General features: G+C 38.5%; 2 long non-coding RNA genes across 2 annotated transcripts in view; one reads left to right on the top strand and one right to left on the bottom strand.

Moving 5' to 3' along the window:
* The first annotated feature begins 2,472 nt into the window (after positions 1 to 2,472).
* LOC138924965 (uncharacterized) lies at positions 2,473 to 7,118 on the top strand. The gene is made up of 3 exons (XR_011440439.1): positions 2,473 to 2,630; positions 5,650 to 5,746; positions 6,482 to 7,118. It is a non-coding gene; the product is annotated as an uncharacterized lncRNA (long non-coding RNA).
* LOC138924963 (uncharacterized) overlaps positions 6,992 to 19,305 on the bottom strand; it is a 189,401-nt gene continuing 177,087 nt past the window's right edge. Inside the window, exon 6 of the long non-coding RNA XR_011440437.1 lies at positions 6,992 to 8,163. This is a non-coding gene — a long non-coding RNA (uncharacterized lncRNA). The remainder of the gene's footprint in view (positions 8,164 to 19,305) is intronic.

The raw sequence follows: 19,305 nt of genomic DNA, 5'->3' as shown, positions 1-19,305 counted from the left end.
CAGTGCACAACAAGCAGCCAACACGTAGACAGAAGCAGATGTGGTTTAAGGATAAAGCTCCCACAGCGGCACCTGGTATCACTCTCGACTAAAGCCAGATTCATCCTGCCTTTTCCTGTGATCTGATTCATAGACCTATAATCTCTTTTAGTCTTAACCTCACTAGCATTAATTTTCTGTCATTTGCAAATTAACAAACTTCTTCGCTATACACCCCAAATTGTGATCAGAGGTTTTGTTGTTTAAAATAATTTTTGGTGGGCTCTTACTAGCTGTTTTTGAACAAGTATGATAAATTTATCCAGTCCCAGTGGCCTAGTGGTTAACTCTGATGCTCTTACCACCACGGCTCAGGTTTGTTTCCCCGTCAGGGAACCACACCATCTGTCTGTCATGAGTCGATTGTCATCCTGTGGTGGATGTGTGTTGTTGTGATGCTGAAAGCTAAGCTACTGGTATTTCAAATACCAGCAGGGTCATCCAAGGTGGGCAAGTTTCAGCGGAGCTTCCAGACTAAGACAGACTAGGAAGAAGGACCTGGCTGCCCGCTTCTGAAAAGATTGGCAGTGAAAACCTTATGGATAAAGAAGATGTGGTATATATATTCGATGCACTACTACTCAGCCATAAAAAAAGACAAAATCAGAGGCTGGCCTGGTGGCGCAGCGGTTAAGTTTGCACGTTCCGCTTCTCATTGGCCCGGGGTTTGCCGTTTCAGATCCCGGGTGCGGACACCGCACCGCTTGGCACACCATGCTGTGGTAGGTGTCCCACATATAAAGTGGAGGAAGATGGGCACGGATGTTAGCTCAGTGCCAGGCTTCCTCAGCAGAAAAAGAGGAGGACTGGCAGTGGTTAGCTCAGGGCTAATATTCCTCAAAAAAAAAAAAAAAAAGACAAAATCATCCTACTTGAAACAATATGAATGGCCCTTGAACGTATCATGTTAAGCAAAATAAGCTAGATAGAAAAAGACAAACGCTGTATGCTTTCTCTCATATGTGGAAGATTGACACACGGATAAGGAGAACAGATTAGTGGTTACCAGAGGGGAAGTGGGTGGGAGGGTGGATAGGGTAAAGGGACACATACATATGGGGACGGATAAAAACTAGACTATTGGTGGTGAGCACAATGCAGTCTGTACAGAAACTGAAACATAATTACATACACCTGAAATTACACAATGTTATAAACCAATGTGACCTTGATAAAATAATTTTAAAAAAGAAGCCAGAAAACATTATGAATAGCAGCACAGCATTGTCTGACATAGCACCAGAGGATGAGAGGATGGCGCACAAAGACTAGGCAGGGTTCTGCTCTGCTGTACACAGGGTCACTAGAAGTCAAACTCGGCTCAACGACACTAACGTCACATGGTAATTTTAAAACATGGCCCCCACGTATTTTGACATTCCTTTCATCAAAAGGTAGGGTTTATATCCCCTTCTTTGGAGTCTTGGTGGCCTCTGATTGCTTAAACCAATAGAGTATGACAGAAATGATGCTAGTGATTCCTGAGGCTAGTTGGAAAGGGTCATGGATCTTCTCCCTGGTCCTGTGGAACACTCATTCTGGGAAGCCAGCCATCATGTAAGAAGTCTGGTTATCTTGAGACCACCATACTGGAGAGGCTATATGTAGATGTTCTGTTCAACAGGCCCCTCTGAGCTCCCAGCTGACAGCCAGGAGCCTCTGCTAGACATGAGTGAGCCTTCTGGGAAGTCCGGCCCAGCGTAGCCTTCAAAGGACTGAAGCCCCACTGACATCTGGCTGCTACCACGTGAGGGACTAAGTGGGGACTGCCTAGTCAAACTCTTTCCAAATTCCTGACCAACAAATCTTGAGAGAGAAAGAAAAAAGTTGTTTTAAACTCCTAAATTTGGGGCCAAATTCTTATGCAACAATAGTAATCAGAGCGATAATCACTTAAAGACTTTGAGGCTCTGGGAGATTATCCTTAAAACCAAGGTAACATCCCTCTTTACAGGATCAATGTGAGAAACTTATGGTCCCTGAGATGGTACCTGAAAAGAGCCTCACAATGTGTCTGTATATCACCAACTCTCAATAACATTTGTTCTCTCCACCATCCTTCCATTAAGTGGGATGATCTAAGTAAAAGAGATTTTACAGGCTATAGATGTTTTACCAATATTAGTTATTTTCTCTTTTGGACTCACTGTCCAAAAGATGTATTCCCAGAACACCCAGTCAATCATTCATCCGAGGTATATGCACAATCCTTCTTTTGTTGTTGGATCATTTATCCAGAGCCTTTTCTTCAGTGCTCACAAGTTCTTACTGACTAGCATGTTCACATTAATGTTCCATTGTCTTTAACTCTTTAATGAGTTACTTAAAGGCAGGGACGATGTTTCTTAGAATATTCTTTTAGCTCTATAAGTAGATCAACGTTGAAGTCATAAATGCTTGTTGAAGTTCAATATCAGATATTTGAATTTTCAGTTGGAGGAGAAAATCATGTACCTCACTAGAATCAAGAACATGGAGAAAGACAAATGCCATATGATCTCACTTATATTTGGAATCTAAAATAACCCAAAACACCAAGTTCACAGATACGGAGATCACATTGGTGGTTGCCAGAGGCAGGGGATAAGAAGGTGAGTGAAATGGGTAAAGGGGATCAAAAGGTACAAAATCCAGTTACAAAATAAATAAGTCATGGGGATATAATGTACAGCATGGTGGCTATACCTAATAATGATGTATTGCATATTTGAAAGTTGTTAAGAGAGTAGATCTTCAAAGTTCTTGTCACAAGAAAAAATTTTTATAACTATGTATGGTGACAGATGTTAACTAGACTTATTGTGGTGACCATTTTGCAATATATACAAATATTGACTCATGTTGTACCCCTGAAACTAATATAATGTTATATGTCAACTACACTTCAATTAAAAAGAATATACATAAATATGCTCTCATCTTCTGCATTGACCTTATTTATGAAATGACTATAAGTTCCTTTTCAAGATGATTCTCAAAATTCGTCCAAGGGTTGCCATTCATTTTCCAAATACTGAAAATTCTCAGGAGGAATACATTAAGTTCTTTATCCACTGCCCCCTGCCCCCTCAAACCATAGTTGTTTTGTCCCTTATATACAGTGTCTTCTTACTATGCTGGTTTTATGAATTTTTTTGTTTTTGGTCTAAGTGATGTCAAAAGAAACTATCATAATTTCTCTTTGCTATCAAGTTAAAAAGAAAACTGTTCAAGACTTCTGGTGAGAAAACCACATTAGTCAGAAAAACTGACAGTAATCAGAACAATTGTGCTTTCTCAAGTCAAAAGCCCCAGAAAGAAAAAATCCCAGACATGAAAAGGAAAAGAATATATATAAATAGACCAAGATAATGATACATCTCCCAGCTCTCTCTAACCCTTGGACACTTTAAGAAGTTAGAGATATTTCAAGATGGGCGAGGCTATTAGGGCTCTATTTGTTGAATTTATTTTTCATGGTTCAATGATGAAAATAACAATAAATTCCACAAATAGATTTCAAGTTGGTCAAGCATTTTGGCTTTGGAAAGTTAATCTCCTGAGCAGTGAGCTCTGTACACGCCTGGAAAGGTTCAAGACAACAATGACATGTGAGAGCAAAACATCCAAGTCCTGCGCAATTCTGAGCCTCATATCACCAAACGGCATTGGGGGATGTGGGGGGAAGTCAGGACCAGAAGTTATTTTTGTTGTTACTCTATTACAGCTCTTTCTTCTGTTATTGCTGCCAAAAGCGATGTTGGCAGTACACAGGCTTTTCAGTGTTTACACTAACTGGTCTAAATCAAGGAATCCTGACTTAGCCTTATTCTTTCTCACAGATACAGTCCAATTTGTGATGGATCCTGGGAGAGCACTGATTCAATAGGCGTGTTGTCCCCTTAGGCACAGAGTCATAGGGCTGGAAGGAATGAAACAACACTTAGTCTCCCCCTTGCTTCAGGCTGGACTGGATCCCAACCACCTCAAATACAGAATACTTTGCCTTATTTAAAAGATTTCCAGACACAGAGACTGAACAAGCCCCTTGGCAACTAAATTTACTTTTACAATCTTTGTAGCTAGCTTTATCCTTCTCTTCAGATAATCCCGTAATGGGGTACTCTAGTTTAAATGTTTTGTCCAAATCTACCCCCAGTGGATTTGAAGCCAAACATGATTTCACCTATGGTTGTGGAGTCATCATTAAGTCGCCTCTCAGACCTCAAAGTTTAGAAGTCCTAATCCCCTTAATTTTTCTAGGTGTCCTTATCTATGAGAATCTGTTAACGTATTTTACTTCTATGGAATACGTCACTATACAATATGGAATTCTTATTGACTAGAAGTTTTGTCCCCACCTGGAGAGTATACTTAATTTATGCCTCATTAACAAAAAACAATAACCATCATTTAATGGGCACTGTTGTAGGCAGAATTCTAACATGGCTGCCAAGATTCCCACCCCTACTTCCCTATATGTGCCTTGTATAAATCCTTTCCATTGAGTGTGGGACCTATGAATATGATAGGATATCTGTCTTGTAATTAGGTTACTAATCAGTTCACTTTGAGTTCACTAGAATGGAGATTATTCTAGTGGCCCTGATCTAATCAGGTGAGCCGTTTCTAAAGTCATAGAGATTGAAAGTGTGAGAGAGATTCTACTCGAGGAGGATTCTCTATTGTGGCCTTTGAGTACGAAAGGGAACTTGTCATAAGGACTTGCGAGTGGCCTCTAGTTGCTGCATACAATCCCCAGCTGAAGCTAGCAAGGAACTGAATTCCACAAACAACTGGAATGAGCTTGGAAAGCAAGTCCCCCCTAGTCAAGTCTAGAGGCAAATACAGCCAGCTGATGCCTTGACTTCAGCTTCGTGAGACCCTGAACAAAGAAATCATCCACGCATGCCTGGAATTCTGACTTGCAGAATTGTGAGACAGTAAATGTCTGTTATTTTAAGCCACCAAGTTTATGGTAATCTGTTACACATCAATAGAAAACTCATATAGGAATTCATCCATGGGCTGGACTTTATAGTAAAGACATTCCCTATATTCTCTCATCTAATTCCTACAGCAACCCTTGAGGTAATCACTATGTCTGTTGTTAGAACAAGAAAACTGAAGCCTGGCTCAATGAGCAGAAGCAGCAAAGATCAGTTCCTTAAATACTGCAAATTTCACTCTCACTTCATTTGATTTGTAAGACCTGTCCCCAGGTCATGCTCTTTCCTCTGAATTGCTTTTCCTGTCCTTATAATTGTATTGATACAGGCTGTTGCTGGGGCCTTGGTAAAAGTATTTTGATCCAAACCATTGGCTTCCTAAAGGTCCGAGTCACTGAGGAGGCTACTTCCCACTTCATTGTGCTTTTGAAAAATCGAATGGAGATTTGAGTATCACACTTATTAAATTTAAACTCCTTCAAAAAATACAAATTGAATAAGATAGCTCTGTATTTCCTATTTAAAATATGGTCAGTATAATGAGTGAAGGCACTGGCTCATTGCTCCCACCTTGTCCCTATGAGCACTCTCTCCCTTCCCAAGTCTGCCTGTCCCACACTTGGGGATGCTTTCATGCTACCTGCAGCCTTAGTTCCTACCTAAACTCTGGTCTCCCTCTCAGGCTGAGAAAACATAAGGATGGATGGATCTGTGGTTTGAAGCTTATAATCAAGTCAGCCTTGCTGCTGGACTCATTCTGACCCAGGACCGTGGACCAGGTGAGTGAGTCTTTGTTTTCCTTGTGACCACATCTCTACCTAGTATCCAAGTTCTACTTACTGGATGACTATCTGGCCCCATTATGCATTCCTTCAAGGAATTACTCTATTTTTTAGTACTGCCAGAAAGCCAGTCTTCTCCTATTAAAACAGGATTTCCAGAGAGGTTAAATACATGTGCCCTTGCTCCCACCTGAGAGAGCAAAGAAAGCATAGCGAAAATTGTGGAAAGAATTGAAGACAGAGAGTAGAAGGCACAGGACCAATGTAGGGGAAAATTGGATTATGAATATGAAGTCAAAATGGAAAATGACATTAAACTGAAATGGACAGAAAGGACACAAGAGAGAATAGAAAAACAGAAAACAACTCCCAGACAAAGAATAAAGAAAGGAGAATTCAGGGAAAACCACAAGCCCATAAGACATTGCAGCAAGGGCCAAGGAAACGCTCTAGTATTTGAAGTTTCTGAGTTTATTTCTCTGCAGAGGGGATCTTAAAGATGCTACAAACGAATAAGGAACAAAGCACCATGACCCTCTTAGAGATTTTTGTCAGTTCAGCGGTCAAATCATTAGAGACTTTGAAAAAATCAGGTGAAGGTAACAAAAATTATGATAATGTAATATTAAATATTTTTAATAATATGTGTAAGCATCGTTCTAAGTATTTTAACTAATTTAATACTAACAAAAATCCTCTGAGGTTCTTACTATTATTATGCCCATTTTCTAGGTGAGGAAACCGAGGCACTGAGACTTAAGTAAATTGCCCAAGGAGAAGACAGAGACGAGGAACAGTGAGGGGGCCAGTGTGACAAGAACATAGGAAACAAGTGGGAGATGACGGAAGACGAATGTGAAGAAGTAGTAAGAGACAAGGTTCTGGAGGGTGTTGCAGGCCATTGTAAGAAATTTGACTTTTATGCTGAGTGAGATGGTAAACCATCGGTGGGTTTCGAGCAGAAGAGTGATGTGTTTTGACTTATATTTAAAAATCATTTTCTTGCTGCTAGGCTGAGGAGAAATTGTAAGCAGGGGTGAGGACTGGGGTGAGCGGAGAAGGGGTGTGTATATCAAGAGTGGAGCCAGGCCAACCAGGTAGGAGGCCATTGCAATAATCCAGGTAAGGGGATAGGAGTGGCTTGGTTACTAAACTGACGCCAGTATATTGACTATACTTGATTGGGCCTATCTATATCTCTGTTGACTAAATAGAGAGAGGAGGTGGTGAGAGATGGTACATAAAATTACTATGTATTTATTGCTACTATATATATTCCTTAATTACAATTTACTACACATAGATAAATCCGGATGAGTGTTTTCTATGTACACCTTAGTATATTTATGGTCAACCCGTGATGATAAATATGGTAGTGCATATTTTACAAAGCAACTTGAATTATTTTGAAAACAACCCAATGAGGTATGCGTGTTAGTCACATATTGCTCCTGCCACTTAACATAAGAGAAAACAGACTCAGTGAACTGAGAGGTTAACTTGTCTAGGATCATGTGAACTGTGAGTCAGAAGCCTGTGCTTTCTCCACTGAACTCAACTTCCTAACTAAGCTTGTGCCAAGGAACATCTCAAGATGAAAATGAAAAAGGAGGTTACAATTGCCAGGATACAGAAAAGTAAGCCTACAGCAATCCCGTTGCCTGCCGTTTAGGACAAATGTCTACTTTCAGTAACTACCACAGTTAGTTCTCAGCCTTTAAATCATGTGCACTAAAAGTTCAACTTTGATAAAAGTGGCAAATTATTATATAGAAGACCTATTAAGATGAAGAAAACCCAAATAAACTAACCTTATAAAGTCAGATAGTGACAAAATCTTTTCTAAGATGATTTTAAGTTAAGACACAGACGAGCCTTTCGAGAAAGAGCTCAAAGCATTTTCTCTGCTCACTGTAGCTTCAAGAATCAGCGAAACATCCACACTCGATTAGCTTTGATTTCCAATTCATGAAAACCCAACTTGTCATTTTTTTAAATTTTTGCTCAATATGCAGTGACATTAACTCAGCCTTTTCAAGTTTTCTTCTTTTCTTGGCTGTTAAGTAGATTACCTCTTTTCTAACGACAAGGTCAAAACTAAGGTGAGGTACTAGTTCTAGGCACAAACTTTATGGGGGTGTTAAAAAAATTAGTAGTCAAGATAAATAATATTTTAGTGTGATATTTTTAAAAATCAAAATTAATGCCAAAACATTTATAATTAATAAAATATCAAAATATCAAAATTTTAAATAAAGACAGTATCAGCATTACTGACTTCTCCTTCTGCCTTAGGCTTCGCTATGGCTTGGTACAGCACTGGCACATGATATTGCCTTCTGATGTTTCATGCTTCAGCGTTCTTTTTGCATGTAGTATTCAGTACAAGCCGATGTGGTTTCTCTCATGTGAGGCTGAAATACAGGAAGAATAAGAACAGAGACAGGGTGAGTATTGTGTCTTGTAAAATATATTGGGCACCTCATGATGTCCCTTTAATTTGTTACATTTCCCTAAAGCATCACAAAATGTAACCTGTCATCACCTTAATCTCCATCGCACAGAGTAATACCAGGTAAGCACGACCTCCTTGTGCTGGCAGCTGAGATGCTGCAATGCGGAACGTTAAACAAAATCGCTGGCCTGTATGGCACCACCTTGCCTATGCTCTGAATGCTGGAAGTAAATGCTGATTATCTGGGGACTATAATAACATGATTTTTGTATAAACAAAGCACAAACAGCAATCATACAGTTAACACAAAGCTATGACTGCCAGGCAATTGTTATACTTAGTACAATTGCTTGAGCCATTAATTAGAGTATAGCGTTTCCTCTTGAGATAATGCTGATTAAAATGTATATACACTCTGTTGGAAAATAACTTCAGGGTTGATGTGAAAATAGCAAAAAGAGATTTCAAATAAATACCGTTGAAAGAAAGGTCAGTTTTGCAAAGAGAAGACTAGTTGTCTCCTTGCCCTGCTGGGAACTGAGTCTCCCAGAGCCATTTTGTGGTTGGCTGGGTAAGTTTTCCTGAATGATAAAAGAGATGAAGAATGAAGAACTGAGTCAGCTAAATTCTTAGTAGATAACAAACAGAATTATCTTTGGAGTTGACTTTCTTCTTAATCTCTTATAATCACAGATGCATAATTCAATGTGCTTTCATAAAATATGCATATCATTTTCCCTGTAAACGTGTATAAGGGCAGAGCTCACCAATTAGCAAAATCCACACACCCACTGGTTTAACTGACCCAGTGTGCATCTGGAAAGCCCTGCAGCAGAGTTAGCTTGGCCTTTTTGGTCTTTAAATACTGATTAAACATGAAGGCTAGGTAGGACTCTCTCGGGGGCCAATGTAGGAGCTTTACTGAGCTGCTCACAGACTACATGAAATTCAAGAAGCGAGGAAGCGCCAATGAGCCTGAAACAAGACTCACCCTGCCTTCTAGGCTAGGTCTTGCTCTTCGAAGTGTGCTCCGCAGACCAGTGGCATCACCAGCACCTGGGAGCTTGTTAGAACCGCAGACTCTCAGGTTCCACCCTAGACCTAGTGAGTCACAGTCTGCATTTTAGCTGGATCCCACGTAATTCTTATATATGTGCATTAAAGTTTGAGAAGTACTGGTGTAAGAATGTTGTGCCCACAAGCTTGGGCTTTCAAGCCCATCCTTGTGACAGGGAGGAAATATCAAGAGTAGCATAAAGACCTGAAAATGGAAGCAAATGCAAAACAGATGTGAACCATTAAAATTTGAGCAGCCCTTCTCTGCAAGAAGGAGTTACAGAGGTTGTGTACCTCGATAGGTAGGTATCTTTAGCAAAAGGAAGACTTTGTTATAGAAAAAACCATTCTCAGATTTCTGGGAATTTTAAGGAAGAAAATCTCTATCACTGAGGTTCAGTGGAAGTGATTGCTGGAAGCCACTTGAAAACTGAGAAGCTGAGAACAAAGGAGAGGAAAAGATCTTGCAGTTTATTTGTGACTGCAGACTGGGCCACACAGGTCTTGGCGAGTTGCCTGGTCCCTGTTGCACTGGATTTTACAGCCCTTCTGGTGGCTCATAGTTGCTATCTTATTGACAGTTTTCACACTTTTTCTACATGGATCATAAACCCTTGGGTTCATTTTGCCACATTTAAGCCAACATAGGTTTCACACAAGTAAATATCAATGATGATAACAGTAGCTTCCATTTATGGAGTGTCCGCTTTCCACCAGACACTATCCCAGATGACTTGAAGTGTCTCTTTAAACTCGCATGGCCCCAAAAGGAGGCCCTTAATCCCATTTTATAAATAAGGAAATTGAGACACAGCCACCACTACTTCAAATTTGGCCCCGAACCATTTCACTTGTCTTGAATAATTTCTTGGAACAAAAAGGCAATTGTTCTTGCTGGTTCCTCTCATTTAGTAAGCCAGTCACCTCCGTCAGTTGATCTAAGGCCAGCATCTTGGCTCATCCTTGTCATCTGTTCCATGATCACTGACTGGTTACATTTGTCATTCCATGCTGTGTGATAACCCTGGGTTCTTCCAAATGAACTCTTTTCTTGCCTCCACCCTACTGAGGCAAACCACCTCTCTCTCCACACACGGGTTCATGGGTTGCTTTGCTCTGCCTCAAAGGCCCACTTTCTCTTTGGAGAATGACTCATTTGCTAAGAAGAGCTGATGTCTTGACTTCAGTGAATAAAAAAAGTCTTCCTTCTCTCCATGCCCACTGTTCAGGTAAAAAGTTTCTCTCACCTCCTGCTAATTATTCATCAGCCCAGGTGTACAGAATTTTGGAAGTGAAATGATTCCTAATGTGGGAGAAGAAAAAGTTATTTTACACTAGCAAACCAATCCCCAACTAGGATCAACACTCTGGAGTTCCCTGGCTTGTCCCTTTACATACTAACACAGATTCATCATTGAAAAAGATCTAGTCTCTTCTAATCCTGGAAGAATTTAGGGTAGTGAGTCTCAAATTTTTTCCATCAAAGCAGAGGAAGGTACATGTATAGCCACAGGAGATGGCTTAAGGGGTCTGAGAACATACCCCCAAAAGGATTGGATAAAAACGTGAAATTTATTTGAAGCCTAAAGTTTTATCTTTAAAAAAGCATGTAAATTGTGACTACCCTCCCATAATATGTCTTTATTTGCTTTACTCTAAAACTGTTTTAAATTTCATACCAGATTAAATTACCTAAATGTTAACCTCCAAGTTTTTGGATGAAGTTAAAACTCCCGGATGATGTACTATGTTTATTCTATGGCTTTTAGTGTCCCTGGCCCACTGCCATGAATGCCCCTGAACAGCCAAACATTAGAATATTACTGTCCCTTAATGATTTTGCTTAATAACTATTATGGAGGACAGGATAGTCTTTCGAAGAGGGACAAGTGTCTGAACGCAGCTCCTTCAGAAAACTTAAGAGTGGTAGTGAGTATTTCTGCTGCTTGGCCCCTGAAATCTTAGCATCTGTTTCCAATTAGGGAGCCAGCGAGGCAGTTGAATCAGTGTCCCCAAAGCTGGTGTTCTTGGTGAGCTCCAGAGCCTCCCAGTGCCCACTCTTCAGTCAAAACCTCTTACAGTAGCTTCCATCCTCTGATCCTTTGAGAAACATCATGGTGAGATCTTGTTGTGAATATCACTTTAAAAAAATTTTTCCCTGCCTTATGCAGCAATGAGAGGAAGCCACGGAGTCAGCTAGATATGTGAATGTGTTCTATTCAATAATCTTAAAATAAAAAATAAATGCATTCATGTGACTTTGATATTTTACCACATATCTTCCTTGCCAAAGGAGTAAGTCCTGTCATGTAGGAGGAAGTCTGGAAATATTGCTTAGGGGCCACCCACTGTCTCACTGTGAAGCGTATTGTCACTTGGGAGGCCAGGCAATGATAGCCAACAGACTTATTAGTTATGTCTGTGAGCCTTAGGGCCCTGGGACTTCTTGTTGATGAGGCTATCTTTGGTTATAAAAGATTTTACCAAACAAATGCTTTTGGCTTAAAGCACTTAAATAATTCTAGCCTCAAAATTAATGAAAAGATTATTGAAAATGTTTTAGTAATTTGGAAGACAATCTGCACATATATTTCTGTTTGGAGGAACAGTAATTTTTAAGCTAAATACATCTTAGGCCTTTATTACAAGTGTCAGAACAAGAAAAGATTGGTGATTTGAGAAAGAGAAATTAAAAACAAAACCTTAAAAAATAAGTCAGGATATCTTCATGGTACAAAATAAATGAGACAATGGAAACATAGAAATTTCCCTAATTCATAATGTAGTTCTTTGTTCTGGAGATTTGTTCATTATTGTGAAAATTAGCCACATTTAATCTTTTTTAATAGTTGTTATAAGAATTCTGTTCTTCATTTATTTTGAAATATATCCTACTAAAAAAAAGAGTAAGTATAAACACACGTACAGTTTGAACAGTAACATTGGAACAAACACTTATGAACTCATCAACCACCAAAAAGAAAAGATCATTAGCCGTTAGCTTGATATCTTTTGTGCCAGATGCTTCTACTCTCTCTCCCTGGGTAACAATCATCCAATATTTTGTATATATCAATCCCTTCCTTTAAAAAATGTTTAACCATGTGTGTATTTATGCCTAAACAGTAGATGGTTTAGTTTTGCTTGTTTTGAGCTTTATATCTGTTTAGAGTTTTCAAGGACTTGATTTTTTTTCACTCAAAATTAGCTTTCTAAGAATCATCCATGTTGGTGGGTAAAGTGGTGTAACGTTCCTTGGGTGGTATTGCAAATAAATCTATTTATATATCCACTTTCTAATAAATGGATTTTGTATTGATTCTAATTTTTGCTATTATGTACAGTACAGCAACACCAACTCTTATATGTGACTCCTAGGACACAGGTATAAAAATTGCTTAGGGTGTATACCTAATAGTGGAATTATTGAGTCATAGAGTCTGTTTAAAGTTCAATTTTACATTATTGTGAGATTGTTCTCCAAAGTGGATAACACAACTTACGCCTCCACCAGAAATGCACTCCCATTCATCTATATCTTCTCTAGAACTTAGTATTTTAGACAACTTAATTTTTTGCCTATCTTTTTGGTATGAAATGGTATTTCATTATCTTATGCATTTCTCTGGTTAATAATGAGATTGATAACATAGTCGTATGTTCATTGTGAAATATCTGTTCTTTTACTGCCTATTTAATCTATTGGAATGCTCTCTGCTTATTATTGATTTTTTCAGCTATATTGAGGAATAATTAACAAATAAAATTGTAATATATTTGAAGTATACAATGTGATGATTTGATATGCATATACATTGTGAAAGGATTCCACAATCGAGTCAATTAGCATAAAACCCTCACATATTTACTGATTTTTTTTGGTGAGAACGCTCAAGGTCTACTCTCTCAGTGTTTTAATTATACAATACAGGATTACAAACTTTAGTCACCGTGAGCTGTGTTAGATCCTCAGACCTTATTCATCTTATAACTGAAAGTTTATACCCTTTTACCAACCTTTCCCCATTTCCTGCCTCCCCAGCCGCTGGCAACCACCATTCTACTCTCTGTCTATAAACTAAAGTTTGTTTTGTTTTTTTTTTTTTTTTAAAGATTCCACGTATAAGTCATACCGTGCAGTATTTGTGTTTCTCTCACTGGCTTTTTTTGCTTAGCATAATGACCTCCAAATTCGTCCATGTTGTCTCAAATGGCAGGATTTCTTTCTTTTTTAAGGCTGGGATTATATATCTCACATTTTCTTTATCCTTTCATCTGTTGGTGGATACTTAGGTCATTTCCATATCATGGCTATCACAAATAACACTGCAATGAGCATGAGAGTACAGAAATCTCTTCAAGATAATGATTTTGTTTCTTTTGGCTGTATACCCAGAAGTGGGATTGCTGGATCATATGGTAGTTCTATTTTTAATTTCTTAAGGTACCTCCACACTGTATTCCATAGTGGCTGCACCAGTTTACATTCCCATCAATGGTGTACAGTTTCCTTTTCTCTACATCCTGGCCAACACTTATTATCTCTTGTCTTTTTGACAATCACCATTCTAACAGGTGTGAAGTGATATCTCACTCTGGTTTTGATTTGCATTTCCCTGATGATTAGTGATGTTGAGCACCGTTTCGTGTACCTTTTGGCGATTTGTATGTCTTCTATGGAAAAACATTTATTCAGGTCCTTTGCCCATTTTTTAATTGTGTTATTTATTTTCTTTGCTATTGAGTTGTATTAGTTCCTTGTATATTTTAGGTAATCACTCTTTATTGGATATGAGGTTTGCAAATATTTTCTCCCATTCCATAGATTGCTTTATCGTTTTGTTGGTGTATTCCTTTACTGTACTGAAGCTTTTTAGTTTGATGTAGTTCTCCTGTTGATTGTTGCTTTTATTATCGGTGCTTTTGGTGTCAAATCCAAAAACTCATTGCTAGGACCAATGTCCAGGATTTCTATGTTTTCTTCTAGGAGTTTCATTGTTTCAGTCATAGGTTTAAATCTTTAATCCATTTTGAGTTGATTTTTGTGTATGATGTAACAGGGGTCCAGTTTCATTCTTTTGCATGTGGGTGTCAAGTTTTCCCAACACTGTTTATTGAAGAAACTATCATTTCCCCATTGTGTATTTTGCTGACTTTGTAGAAAATTACTTGACCATATATGTATGGGTTTATTTCCAGGCTATCTATTCCGCTCCATTGATCTATGTGTCTGTTTTTATGCCCATCCATACTGTTGTGATCACAATAGCTTTGTAAGATAGTCTGAAATCAGGAAGTGTGATGCCTCTAGCTCTGTTCTTCTTTCTCAAGATTGCTTTGGCTATTTGGGGTCTTTGATGGTTCCACAAATTTTAGGATTATTTTGTCTGTTTCTGTGAGAAATGCCATTGGAATTTTGATAGGAATTGCATTGAATCTGTCAATTGTTTGGTAGTATACACATTTTAACAATATTAATCCTTCCAATCCATGAACATAGAGTATCTTTTCATTTATTTATCTTCTTTAATTCCTTTCATCAATATTTTATAGTTTTCAGTGACAGATATTTCACCTTCTTGGTTGAAATTATTTCTAAGCACATCATTGTTTTTTGATTTTATTGTAAATAGGATTGTTTTCTTGATTTCTGTTTTCAACAGTGTGTTGTTAGTGTATAGAAATGCAACTGATTTTTGTATATTGATATTGTATCCTGCAACGTTGTGGAATTTGTTCTAACAGTTTTTGGGTGGAGTCTTTAGGGTTTTCTGTATTTAAGATCGTGTCGTCTACAAACAGAGACAATTTCATTTCTTCCTTTCTTATTTAGATGCCTTTTCCTTCTTTTTTTGCCTAATTGCTCTGGCTATGACTTCCAGTATTATGGTGAATAAAAGTGGCAAGAGCGGGCATCTTTGTCTTGTTCCTGTCTTACAGGAAAAGCTTTTAGCTTTTCACTATTGAGTATGATGTTAGCTATGGGCTTGTTACATATGGACTTTATCATGTAGAGGTACATTCCCTCTATACTAACTTCATTGAGACTTTTTGTCATGAAAGGATGTTGAATTTTCTCAAATCCTTTTTCTGCATCTATTGAGATGGTCATATGATATTTACCCTTCATTTTGTTAATGTGGTATATCACATAGATTGATTTGCATGTGTTGAACCATCATTGTCTCCTAGGAGTAAATCCCAATTGATTGTGGTGTATAATCCTTTTTTTGTATTGTTGAATTCAGTCTGCTAATATTTTATTAAATATTTTTGCATCTATATTCATTAGGAATATTAGCCTATAATTTTCTTTTCTTGTGGTTTCCTTGTCTGGCTTTGGAATAAAGGTAATTCTGGTCTCATAAAATGAGTTTGGAAATGTTCCCCCCTACTTTTTGGAAGAGTTTGGCAAGGATTGGTATTAATTATTCTCTAAATGTTTGGTAGAATTCACCAATGAAGTCATGTGGTCCTAGACTTGTCTTTGTTGGGAGGTTTTTGATTGTTGACTCAATCTCCTCACTAGTAAATGGTCTGTTCAGATTTTCTATTTCTTCATGATTCAATTTTGAAGGTTGCATGTTTAGGAATTCCATTTCTTCTAGGTTATCCAATTTATTGGCATGTAATGTTTCATAGTAGTTTCTTAAGACCCTTCCTATTTCTGTTTTACAGTTGTAATGTCTCCTCCTTCATTTCTGATTTCATTTATTTGTCATCTCTCTCTTTTTTTAGTTACTGTAGCTAAAAGTTTGTCAATTTTGTTCATTTTTTCAAAAAAATAAGCTCTTAGTTGCATTGATCTTTTCTACTGTCTTTCTAGTCTCTGTTTCATTTATTTCAACTCTAACATTTATTTTCTTTCTTTACTAACTTTATGCTTCATTTTTTCTTTTTTTTTTTTCTACTTCTTTGGGGTGTAAAGTTAGGTTCTTTATTTGAGATCTTTCTTTTTTTTTTGAGGAAGATTAGCCCTGAGCTAACATCTGCTGCCAATCATCCTCTTTTTGCTGAGGAAAACTGTCCTTGAGCTAACATCCATGCCCATCTTCCTCTACTTTATATGTGGGACGCTTACCACAGCATGGCTTGCCAAGTCGTGCCATGTCCGCACCCAGGATCTGAACCGGCGAATCCCAGGCTGCTGAAGTGGAATGTGTGCACTTAAATGCTACACCACCAAGCTGGCCCCTTTTCTTTTGGACTCTGTATTGGTTTCCATGAGTTAGATAAAACACTCACCACTTTTAGTCTTGACAGATTAGCTTCATATAGGAGATGATTCTTTTCAATCAGCCCCGCCTGAGCTCCTGGTTACCTCTTAAATCTTTGTGATTGCCCAAGCCACCGTCTTTGTTCTTAGTGGCTCCCAGTAGATAAGGGTGTGCCAAGACCCTTCAGTGTCCCAAAGGCATGAGAAATGCCCATATGTCTGTTCAGGCTCCTAGAGGATTACTGATTGCGTGACTCTTTCACTGGCTAATGAAGGCTAATTTGAAGCTCAACCTTCAGTCAGCAGATGGGAAGGTCAGGAGGTTAGATATGCAGTCTAGCCTCTGTCAGGAAGAAATTGGGAGCTGGTTGTTTTTGCCTCCTCACTCCATGCTGAGCCAGAGGGAATAGTCACTGGGATTACTTGTGTGCCCAAATAGAACCAACTCTTTGTTTTGTGTGGTCCTGGAGGACTCATGAATGTCAAGCCCCATCAGCTCCCAGAGCTGGGTGATTTAGAACCAGTCCCTTGGGTGGCAACTGTAACAGTTAGGGTACTAGATGTGTGGACAAGCTCCTTCCATGGAGAAGCTAGAGATGTGGTTTTACTGTTAGAGCAAACCAGGGAGAGATGGCAAGGGACGTGCTCACCAGCTCCTTCAGGCTCCCGAGAAGATCTTAGTGAGCTCCCACATGCAGGTTGATTAGAAGCTGGAACCTCAGGCATCAGCTAGGAAAATAGATAGTTGTATCACTTCTAGGGAGAAACTAGGAGACGGAGACAGTGTTTTTGCCTGCTCCCTCTATTCTGAATCCAGAGGGGATAGCTGCATTCATTTGAAAACTATTTTTTTTGTCATTATTTGTTTAATATGGTTCTGTGGCACTCATGAATGCTGAGCCCCATTTATTATCAGACCTAGGTGATTTGAGACTGTGTCCCTCAGACGGCAATTGCAAAAGTTGGGGTGCTAAATGTGTGGATAAGCTCTTTCCAGGGAGAAGCTGGTGGCTTGATTTTATGTTGGAGCAAACCAGAAAGAGAAGGTAGGGGAAGTGCCCCCTGGTTCTTTCAGATTCCAAGGAGGATCCCAGGCAGGACCTTGCAATCAGGCTGATTAGAAGCTGGACCCTCAAGCAGGGAAATATGCAGTCAAACCCCTTCTAAGGAAAAACTGGGAGATGGCTGTTTTTGTCTGCTTCCTCTGCACTGAGCCTGGGGAGGACAGCCTCAGGGAGTGTTTGTGCACCCATTTAACAGCTACTTCTTTGTTTGATTTAGTCCTATGGGACTCATAAATTCAAGCCCCAGTTGGCTCTCGGAGCTACAGTCTATCCCTTGGGTGGCAGCCTTGAAAGTTGGGGCACTAGATGTGTGGTCCAAACCCTTCACTCCTCAGAGAGAAGCTCAGAGTTGGGGGTTTCCTCCTGATTGTAAGACTCTGTGCCAGGGGTGGGGTTTATGACAAGAGTGTGTCCTAACCTTTTCTACCCATTTCAATTTGGATATTTTCTCAGTCGCTTGATGTGTAGGAGTCACTCAAGTAGTTTCTGGATTTCTCTCAGAAGGAATTGATCCATGTATAGCTGTACATTTGGTGCATTCATAGGAGAAGGGATAGTTGGGAGCCACCTAAGTCAGCATCTTGGTGCAGTTCTCTTCATATTGATTTCTAATAGTTCTAGTAGTTGTTTGTACATTCTAGACACTAGTCCTTTATTGATTACATGTCTGGCAATATGGCTCATGCTTTTACTTCCTCCGTAGTATCTTTTGATGAACACAAACTCTTCTTTTTCATGAAATAGACCTATCAATACTTTCCTTTATGAATTATGTTTTTGACTCTTATTTTGAAATCCTTCTCTACAAAGCCCAGAAAAATATTCTCCAACGTTTCCTTCTAAAACTTTTGAAGTTTAGACTTTTACATAGAAATCATTAATCAAATGAGAATGAACAATTTCCATATATATGTGAGTTTTCTATTCTTGGTCCATTGATCAATTTGGCTATCCTTGCACAGATACCTGCCAGTTCTAATTGATATAAATGTATTACTCTTGATATTTGGTGTGCAAAATTTCCCCAATGGATTCATCTTTCTGGATATTCTCAGTTCTTTGTTCTTCTACATAAAATTCTGAATCATCTTATCAAGTTTGTTTAAAAATCTATTGAGATTTTGATCAGAATTTTGCCATAACTATTGATAACACTTCAAAATTTGACATCTTTAAGACTGAATCTTTTTCTCCATGAATGTGAAATATCTTTAAATTTATTATGTGTTATTCACTGTTTGCCTTTACGGTTTTGTAATTTTCTTGTAGAGGTATTTCACATCTTAGATTTATCCTTAGATTTGCTAGTTTTGTTGCTTTTGTAAATGATGTCTGTAATGGGGGAACCCAAGACCTCCCTCATGCTTTATGATTCACTAAATAGACTTACAAGACTTAGAAGCTGTTGTACTCATGTTTACCGTGTACTACAGTAAAAGAACAAGGTCAAAATCAGCAAAGATAAAATGCACATGGGGCAAAGTCCAGGAGAAACAAGGAACAAGTTTCCATGTATTACCTCCCAGTATAAAATATTTGAACTGAAGTACAAAGAAAAAAAGATAATACAAAAAAGTATAAGAGACATGTAGGACACAATGAGAATAGGTAACATCCATGTGATTGAAGACTCAGAAGGAATAGAGGGAGAGAATGAGGAAGAAGTAATATTTGAAGAGATAATAACCAAAATTTTTATAAAACTAAACTACCAAATCGAGATGGCCTGAGGACCCTAGACAAGATAAATACAAAATAAACTCTA

Source organism: Equus caballus, chromosome 7 (genome assembly GCF_041296265.1).
Source record: "Equus caballus isolate H_3958 breed thoroughbred chromosome 7, TB-T2T, whole genome shotgun sequence".
NCBI lineage: Eukaryota > Metazoa > Chordata > Mammalia > Perissodactyla > Equidae > Equus > Equus caballus.
Note: the sequence above shows the minus strand (reverse complement) of the source record. Positions and strands in the feature narration are given on the sequence as shown.